The sequence below is a fragment of the Engystomops pustulosus genome, chromosome 7 (assembly GCF_040894005.1).
Source record: "Engystomops pustulosus chromosome 7, aEngPut4.maternal, whole genome shotgun sequence".
Taxonomy (NCBI): Eukaryota; Metazoa; Chordata; class Amphibia; order Anura; family Leptodactylidae; genus Engystomops; species Engystomops pustulosus.
The window spans coordinates 33,226,492-33,237,093 of NC_092417.1; the positions used below are offsets into that span (position 1 = coordinate 33,226,492).

Consider the following 10,602-nt stretch of genomic DNA (forward strand, 5'->3'; position numbering starts at 1 on the left):
TGAAGGGGAGCTGGCAGGAGGACAATTCTGAAACACTCATGTCTATTTTTTTCTTGCTCACTCAATATGGGCACACTTCTACGTCCCTGACACTTTTTTTAGGTGTAATTTGTGTCTTACATTAAGACACACAAAAAGTAAGTCTACTAAGTTCTATTACAGCTTCATGAATGTGGAATCATGTTTTTAAGCATTTTATTAAGCCCTTGCACTACAATCTAACAGTGTGAATGTAGCCTAAGGGTGATGCCACACGTGGCGTTTTGAACCCGTTTTTGGTCCCTTTTTAAGCAGTCTGTTAAAAAACGCATGCGGTTTTTGAAAACGTATCTGGTTTTGACAGGTTTTACCAATTATCTTAATCAAAACTGGTCAAAAACGGTTGCGTTTTTCAAAAATGGGTTTAAAAACACCATGTGTGGCATCACCCTTACAGTTCGTGTACCAAAAAAAACCATCAAACATCCCAGTCTGACTTACAGTTTGTGTACCAAAAAAAACAAACCCTGTGACACTATTAATAGATGTACAAATAACCTGCCCTCTTTTGACACCACAAGTCCCATTTATGTTGTCTCATCAGTTTTTGGCGCCAGTTATTTTGAGGTAAAACCTAGTGTGGAGACTACATAGACATATGGTATAATGGAAAGATCCGCTCCTGTCCTACCACTCTTCGTTTTGGCTCCCAATAATGGAAGCCACTTTTGTACCGTTCCTCTGTTATTGTCCCTGTTATTTTCTTTTTGCTTTACTAATCTATTTGTAGGGGGAATAATAGAGGAACTGCACAATAAAAGATGCATCAGGATTGTTATGTCAAGTATTTTCTATAACAGAGGTGATAGTGATATGTCACATTGAGGGGACTGGTTTGCCCTGTGTGACCTCAGGTGTAGCCCTGGTAATACACGTTAGATGAATTTTGGCTGAACCTTATATTTTCGTCTAATATTGATGGAGCTGACCTGACTGACTGCCGGGGTCTTACTTATTACTTCCATGAGTTGCATGAAAGCCAATGTTTCACTGCATTGTAAGACTCCTTTCATCGTGCTCCCCATGGGGTCCTTTCCCTGGACCCCCACCCATGTCCATTGCCACCCCTTGTCACTTATCTGTTCTTTTATACATCATAATACCATACACTTAAGGAAAAGGTCATTTCCTTCCTGACATATTTTTCTCACCATGATTTACATTTTTCATCTGATGTTTTTTGTTACTCAGAATGTATTAGAATTTTCACAGGTTTTAATTAAAAGGTAATAAATGGGCGATTGGCATTATTATTAAATGTTTTTTGTATTATATGTCGCCATCTATTACTCTCATAGTCCGCGTTAATAAACAGTAATGATAGAAATTTGGGAAAACTGTCTAAAAGCAGAAGGATCTTTGTTGCCCATAGAAACCAATCACTGCCCAGTTCTCATTTTTCAAGAGCACAGTAAGAAATGATAGCAGTACTGTGATTGGTTGTAATTGGTTTTGGACAGATATCATAATCCTCCCTTCGATTTTTGCTTTTGATTTTTTTTGAAATTCTGCAACCACAAAAGCCTTGAGATATGTGGCAGCATTTATGGCTGTAAACCATATCCCATAATTGCTTATGGTCACTTTACGCTGCAGGTTGTAGTTGTAGATGCAGCACGTGTCATCTGTGTGTGGTAAATATTTTGGGATCAGTTGCTATTTAATACAGTAATGTGACCCTTTAAGGGGTTGGAACACGCTAGTGACATCATTTCCGTTTTTTTAAGTACATTCACAAAAGCAGATGACACATGGAAGACATATAGACCATTTAAGCGGACATACGGCTTGGCAGTGAATTACATCCTGATGACAACATGGAGAGGGATTTATTACCTGGGTCATACAGTACGACCGTGATTCTATGCTGTAATAGATTAATGTGGCGAGCAGACGTCATTTATTTGGCACATGGCGGTATTTAATGTGCTAAAAAAATATATAATTATATTTTTGCCGCACAGTGATGAATAAAGGTCCAGATTGTATTTACATCAGAATTGGTTAGGTAAGCCATATTAAATTCTATGCATGGAGTGCAAAAATGGACCACGGATATATTGTTTGGAGCACGTGAACAGCACATTTTCATGTAGCCGACTGCTTCCCTTTCGGGCAATCCGCTGTGTGGAACACCCTTAGGGCACATTCACATGATGTGTTGCGTCGTTTGTTGTGTTTTTGACGCATTCCACTGGCCTCAGCCTTAATTACATGCTAAGGTTACATTGCGTTTTAGCAGAAGCAGTGGAAACGCAATGTAACCTTAGCATGTAATCAAGGCTGAAGCCAATGGAATGCGTGAAAAATGCAACGCAACCCATCGTGTGAATGCGCCCCCAGGCTGTGGTCACACGTGGCAGTTTGACTGCGTTTTTGGCCCATTTTAAAGCAGTCCGTCAAGAAATTCATGCGTTTTTGACAGCTTTTACCAATTATCTTAATCAAAACTGGTCAAAAAGGGATGTGTTTTTCAAAAACGTATGCGTTTTTTTAACGGACTGCTTAAAAATGGATCAAAAACAGGTGGCATCACCCTTACTCTGACCTCTGATTGTCCATAGTGATCACATAATCTCCAGCACTTCCAGTCTAGCCGCTAGTGTACACAACAAATGTGGGAGACTTGACATGGCATTGGGATCTCCAAACAGAACACCCATTTTAATGGACTGGTTTTTAAGTGTACTATACTTTATTATATATTCACGCATGACATTCTCTGTCTAAACCTCCAAGAGGCTGCCTCTGCCTTTCCTCTTTAAGACAATGGAAAATCTGCAGCGTGTAAATATAGCCTACTAGGATAGAAAGTTATAATACACTACAGTGCAGTCAGATCTAAAATTCTTAAGCCATGTTTTTTTATAAATATTTTTTGTAGTTTTTCCTGTGTGTTTTTTTTGTGCTTTAACATATTATATGCATTTGATATTCCGTGCCCTTGTTTAAATATGTTCTGTATATCCTGATTAATGAACATTGCTGTTATTCCGGAGGTATATGGTATGTTAGGAGAACACCCCTTATCCTGATAGATTGTCAGTTCCTCTGTATATTATTCATACTGACTATAGTCTTTGAGAAGGCACGAAAATTAGATCTGTTTTTGTGCAATTTTGGTTGACTATCCGGATATGTATTATATGTATTATCAGTATTTTGCAGAAAACTTGCCGAATTTCAGTAGAATGATATGTTATACTTAAACCTGCCACTGAGTGTCACCGCTCTCTAGATAAATGGAACATTCATGTCACCTATGGATGGACTCTGACCAAAGTCATCTCAAATCGTTCACATGGGAAACATCTCTTTAAGAGCAGACTGCAGTAGGTTATAGTCTGGTTATATATGATATGGTTTGGGATATTACACAATATCATCAAACAACAATGTGGGTCGTTCTAGAAGCGTATGTTTCTTTTAGATGGAGATTTGAAGAGAAGGGTTAATGTTACAGAATCGTTCGCCATTACATTGTAATTTGTGCAATATTCTTGTTCTAAGTTTCTTGCATGTTACCTGTATTATGATGTGTTGCCAAAAATTCAGCAGCTTTAGGCCTTATTCACACCTCTATCCTATGCTATCCCTGATAGGGGATTTGACCCTTTAATTTTGAACCTTTATCTTCTACATGTTTTTATACAGTTTATTCGTGTTTTATCGAAAAAATTTTAGAGCCAGTCCTAAAGACAACAATAGAAGTCTATGGGGCTTACTTACTAGGGGTCCGTGACCGCACTTAAGTCGGATATTCCGACATTTTCGGGGATTGCACGACTGTGACAGGTATTTAGCAGGGGATTGTGTCACATGCGATTGGATTTTGGCGCAGCTTTGCTGCCTTTCATGCGACAGAAATCGGGGGCCGTGCCGGACAATCCGACTGATTCAGACTGAGTGTGGGATTTTGGGGCGCGCGGTGAACTCCTCCGGCGGGTGAGTAAATGTGGGGAACCAGATCTTCTCCCCTTCTAACTAATTGTAATCCTTCAGTTTTCTTTTGCGGACATGAAAAATACAGGAGCACCAAATGCCATATAGATGTGGCATTCTATGAAGCCACATCCTCTTTATCACATAACTTAAAAGTGTTGCAGAACTAAAACGTTTGATAAGTGAGGGCAATGAATGTAACTATTTTCTGGCATATAATTATAAATCAGTTGTCCTGCACTTGCCACAAGCTTAGGAAGACTGTAATATAATCAATCAATTATACTCACCTCCGGGAACCCTATTGTTTCTGTACTACTTTTTCTCCAGCTCCCAGCAGGTCCCTCTATCATGGCTCCAGAAACTAGGGCTTGATGCATCCAGGTGACTGGAACGCCGGTAAGTCCCTGGTGGGGACGGCCGCTGACTACTTTCATCTGCCTCATCCCATTTTCTCTCTTCTCACGCTCACCCTGGTATACACCTGATCCCAAAGTGCACACACATCACATCGAGATTTTGAGGGGCATTGCACCCATAATATTAGTGTCTTTCACCGATCTCTCCCAATGACTGTTAATAAAAAGGCATGTTCCTTTATGCTGTGATTTACCAGTTGCACTAGTTACTTGCTATAGTTATACTATTGGACCTCAGTGTTCTTGTACATGGCTTGTGTACGGCTCCATAGCTGATCTTTGTTCCTTTTCTGTTGACACTTTGGTCATGACCCTGGCATGACCCAACCTTGTACCTGTGCTTCCCACCTTGACCATTTGCTTTAATATCAACCAATTTGGCAAACTCTGTGCAGCACTTTGTAATCTCTATATAAATAAAATTTTTATTAATCATCATTACTCTATGTCCTGGCCTAAATTGTACGGCATTCCTTAATCTGCCTCCATCAGCTTCCATCTACATCGGGATAGTCAGAGAGGTAGAGGCCTGAGTGATTCTGTCACAGGGAAATTTCTAATTCCCTCAAATTATGCAGGCACAACCACTGCTTTTTATAATCTCTTCCAGGAATTAGCCTGCCCTGAACTCCGTCTGTCTTTGACCATTCTCTGCTTGACCTCCTGGTGTCTCTTAACCTCTCTGTATTTATTAGCTTCCTTCTACACCAGGACTAATTTGTGAGGTAGAGACCTGAGTGATACAGTTACAGTCAAGAATTTCCTCAAACTACGCAACCACAATCACTGCTCTATGTCATCTCTGCCTGGAATCAGCTTGCCCTGACCTTAGCCTTTCTTTGAACATTCTCTGCCTGATCCTCTGGCATGCCTTATCCTCTCTAAATAAGCATCTATTTACACTGGGACTAATCTGTGAAAACCAGATCACATTGAAAACCAGATCTATTTACACTGGGACTAATCTGTGAAAACCATAATCACAATGAAAACCAGATCCCTGATTTCCTCAAACTATGCAACCACAACCATTGCCTTATATAACTCTACCAGGAATCAGCCATACTATTCTCTGCCTGGCCCTTGCTATCCCTTAACCTGCCTGCGTCCGCTTCCACCTACCCTAGACTACTCTGAGAGGTGGAGGCCAGAGTAATTGTATCAAGGTGAAAACCAGATACTTAATTTCCTCAAAGTATGCAACCACAATCATTGTTTAACGTCAAGTCTACTTGGAACCATCCTGCCCTAACCTCAGCTTGTGTTTGACCACTCTCTGCGTGATCCCTTAATCTGCCTGGGTTAGTTTTGACTTATGACGGGACTACTTTGAGAGGTCATGACCTGGTGATTCTGTTATAGCAAAGACCAGACACCTGAATATGCGTTGAAGGGGTGAAAACAGATGGGTCACCTATACAATTCCCTTGAGCGTAGTCCAATGTAAAATTGGCTAGGTAGCACAGTGGGTTCCCAATTTGCTGTCCATTGCAGCGACTTATACTAGTGATCTGAAAGTCGAGTTTTTTGTTAATACCATATTGTAAAACTATTGGTAAGAAATGTTTATGGTCGGACAATATCCTTAACAAGTAAAGAGTAATAGGACTGGTTTTCTTTATTGGATGTGATTTAGCCAGATAAATCTGAAGTGTTAATAGAAAGTTGAATACCTCAAACTATGCCACCACGACCATTGACTTATCCGAGGAAGCACAGTCTAGTTTGCAATTACACAAAGCAATTCACTACGAGGGTGCGGCGCTGATGCTATACCTAGAACATGTGGCTCGAAAACCACAGAAAACATAATAAGGCACTTCACGTGCTGAGGTGTTCTTGCGGGTTTGAAGGTGGTAGGAAAAGATTTGGCGTACACTGGCAGCAATTTCCCTAAGCTGCATGAGCTCATAAAATCCCAGCTGCGGAATATGAAAGGCAGGCGAAGACCAGGCTGGCGATTCCTCTCCTGGGGAACGATGGATATTGAAAATTCTTCCTAACTAAGGAGAGCAGCCTTAATTTGCCTATACAGCAAAGGCCGAGAGATTCTCCAGGCTCTCACACTTGTTCACAGCTCCCTCCGGGCTTGATAATCACTTTCTGATATTCTTATTTTTATTCTTATTTCCAAATGAGGAGTGACACCTGAAAACGTGGAGTGCTAACGAAGCAGCGCCCCCCTGCCTGCTAACAAGAGACCTTTGTACTCATCTTTCTGGGTGGGTGGGGGTAGAAATTCAGTTCCCTGTATATGCAGGCAGTCGGCTCACATGGGACCGGTGCACCTGAGCTCACAATCAGATGATTACACAGTAACTAATAGCTTCATTAATGAGCAATTCACATGGGATATATCGCAACAACATAAAAAATAACACCATATGAAAACAGTGTTATGTTTGTCTGGTGAATTAACAATGGGCTTTATGTTGTTGCGGAAAATTGCTGAATTGGCGGATTTGTATAAAAACATTCGGTAATATTCAGTTGCAAACATGGAACTAAACAATGGTAAGGGTGGATGCACATGGTGGATACACCGCAGATTTACAAGTCGCAGGAAATTCGCAGCAAATTAATGCAAATTAAGCTAAATTCACAATTTAATTAAATTAATATAACATGAAATAAGCATCTGCATCTCCATGCATTTAATGTAAAGAAAACTAAACAAAAAAAGGTAACCTGCCATCACTTATCTTTCCATTATCATATTAGTTAAAGTTGAAAAAGACATCAGTCCATCAAGTTCTATAACCTTTAAATCCTACAATTTTGATCCAGGGGAAGACAAGAACCCTACATGACGGATACCAATTGGCCCAAAGTAGGGAAAAATTCCTTTCCGACTCCATATATGATAATTTTAATAATTAGTATCATTACTTTCAAAATAGTATATACTGGAGTATAAGCCACATTTTTCAGAACAAATTTTGATATGGTTTCTCGTGTAACGGTGCAGAGGGAGACGGGTCCATGCACTCTGCCGCGCACACTGATGACATCATAGTGTGATGCTCTGTGTGTTCTGATACCTGCCTTGGATTACTTTTAGACCCATAATACAGACAGTCCCCGGGTTACATACAAGATAGGGTCTTTAGGTTTGTTCTTAAGTTGAATTTGTATGTAAGTCGGAACTGTATACTTTATAATTGTAATCCCAGCCAGAACTTTTTTGGTCTCTGTGACAATTGGATTTTAAAAATGTTGGGTTGTCATAAGAACCAGGATTAACAATAAAGCTTCATTACAGACGCCTGTGATAACTGTTATAGCTGATCATTGTAGCCTAGGGCTAAAGTACAGTAAATTACCACTATCCAGTGGTCCGTTTGTAACTGGGGGACGTCTGTTGAGTTGAGTGCTCTTAAGCAGGGGACCGCCTGTGCAGACCCACAGTAGGGACTGACAGACACCACTGTAGGAGCATCAGCATGTGCCCATTTGTCACTACTGGAATATCCTCTTCACATTATAGGGGCAAGACATGTAGTTTCTAGAGAACAATATCTTTTATCAAATATTAGGACCAATCACTGACCTTCTAAGGCGACTTTAGTATACGCTCAGAGTACACATCGGGAAAGCTCCCAACATATAGGCTGAGCGTACCCATTGACATATACTGGCAGACGGAGGCATAGCCGTTGCCTCTGTCTGCTTAGTATATGACGTATCTGAAAGAAAGTTGCGTTTTTCCATCCTGCTCCCTCCTGTTGAGCGTCATAATACTTTCAGCTGATGCAATAAAAGCCTATGGGGAGTGCATGCAACGTCTCTGCTGAGCGGATACATTACAAAGAAGAAAGCCGGTGAGGTCACTGTCCATATAAGTGACATCACTGGGGAAACACAACCTAACATCGGCAGAAGTGATTGTTCACTCCTCCCCACTCCATCAATGGGCAACATATATAGGCATACAGTGGGATACGTCTGTTCCATATGTTGTAAGGACAGGTAGGAAATCTGCCCCACGTGTCCTTACAATGTATGGAAAAATAATGTGATGTGAACCCAGTCTGAGCATAAAAAGTATAGATTCTAATTAAAATAATACAAGTTCTAAATCTTATATCAAAAAAAATGTCTATTCTGCAGATCAGACACTTTCTTTAAAGTAACCGAATCTGGTCAATCAGTAATTTTCTACTTTACCTAAATAACTCTAATTACGGTGATATAGATATTTTTACACATACATTACACAAAATGAATCCAGAATTGTTCCAGAAAATGTAAGCATTTGCACACTTGCGGGACTTTTAATAATATTACTTTCTGATAATCTAGCAGTCTGGTAGGAAAGATGAAAAGCAAATCTGGTGATTGTCTTAATCAGCATGTGTTATCCCCTAACATGCAATAAACATTGCGGCCTCCTCTGTGGTCCATTATGCAGTGTAGTTAAACTCTCATAGGGGGGCCCTCCCTAATTAATTATTATTGGATTCCCAATTCCTCCGCTGCTATTATTGGCGTTTTTTTATCGTTCTCATTTCAAGGAAAATAAAATAAAATATTCATTCATATGTATTTAGTGGATATTTTGGGGGGCCTTTTGATCTGATGTTAATGAAATAAACAGTAATTAATTAAGGGGGGTGGGTGGACATTTTTCCAAAATTTTTGTCCCAGTACGGCAGAAGACGCGCTGCTGACTGGGACTTTGTACTTAGTATGCACTAGTCTGAAAACTGCCTTATTCCACTCCTGGCGGTCTTATTTGATTTCCATCACAGCTGTCTGTCTCCTAGCACTTTGTTATGGGCTCCAGACAGTTAAGCTAGCTGTGATCGACAGATATCTCCTCTGCTCACATTCCCCCCCTACTAGTCTGGGTTGTCTGGATGTCAGTGGGTTGGTCCAGTAAGTCTCTAGACAAGGACTCTGATATCGCATAAGAGGATTTTCTGCTCACTGCCCAGTGCTTGCTATAAGCCTTTACGGGAACTTGCTACCGTTTTCTAGACCTCTGTGTCTTTAGATCTTTTGATCTCTTGATTCTGTATTGCATTGTCCTCTTGGTTTTGAACTGTGTTTGTCCTGTTTTTGTATTGATCGACCAGTTGTCGCCTACCTACCACCAGTGTCAGATCGGCAAGTAGTTAGGGACAACTGGTTGTGTCTAGCTTTAGGGTCTGTCCTTTCTTTTCCATCTTTTTCCCTTCCCAAACAGAAACAATACATCCTGTTACTCTGTTAAAACTACAATTAAAGGGGTTGTGTGGTAAACATTTTCTTTCCTTTTTTTTCTATTTTACCTGACCTGTGTAAAACACTTCAAATCTAATTTTAGATATATGGTTGCCTAACTCACAAGGTTTGCCTGACCCATAGAAAAAGGTTAACGGACTTACGGATCAGGAAATTGGATTTCAGATGACCAAGATATATTAGCAGCTCCCAGAAAGGTCTACCTCTCTCACGTCCTGGAAATCGGGCTCAGATAGCTGTCGCCTCAGGTAACAGCTATTACATGTGTATGGCCAGCTTTAGTTCCTTGCCAGTCTACAGCATGTTGTAAATCTCTATAGCCTTGGCGGAGTGTGCATGTGTTCTCATCTAAAGAAAATTCTTAAATTTGTTGATCTAAAAAACCTTTCAGGTTAAGGTTTCATACACGTGGCAATGTTTGGGATCTCTATTCCAAAGATAAAATATAGAATTGTAACATGTTCCATCACAGGTCATAACACTATGACTGTAGGCTACTCCCAAGGGCGTTGTCTTAGTGATTCCATTGTCTTTTCAACCTTTTATCCCTATACAGGGATCTGCTTCTGCTGCAGTGGGATCACTACTACTGTCTACTATCTACTAAGTCCATGTAGAAGCAGCAGCTGACCCAGGCAGGTTGGTGCAAAGCTCTAGGGGGTCAGGCATAAAATAGCCAAAGACAGGTCAAGGTCAAGGCAGTAAGAGTTCATGAAGCAAGAGGAACAATGTCAAGCCAAGCTGAGAGAATGTCACCAAAACAGGAAGATAGATCAAAGACAGAGTTATAGACGACGCTTAGTCAATTATCGGAACTGACTTAGTTCAGTCACTACACAAAGAATGGCGCTGAAGGCTTCCGGTTTCATTCTCTGTTTATTAGAGAACAGCTGTTCTGTGGGGTTGCCAAGTGTTGATCCCTCCCTAATCTGGTATTGAGGACCTACCTTATCTTTATGATGTTTCATCAATATTT

The 10,602-nt window shown here is 40.5% G+C and overlaps 1 protein-coding gene across 1 annotated transcript in view; it reads right to left on the reverse strand.

Moving 5' to 3' along the window:
• G2E3 (G2/M-phase specific E3 ubiquitin protein ligase) overlaps positions 1–10,006 on the reverse strand; it is a 29,376-nt gene extending 19,370 nt beyond the window's left edge. The window contains exon 1 of the mRNA XM_072115409.1: positions 9,770–10,006. The gene's annotated coding sequence lies outside the window, so the exon portion shown is untranslated. The remainder of the gene's footprint in view (positions 1–9,769) is intronic.
• Positions 10,007–10,602: the final 596 nt, after the last annotated feature.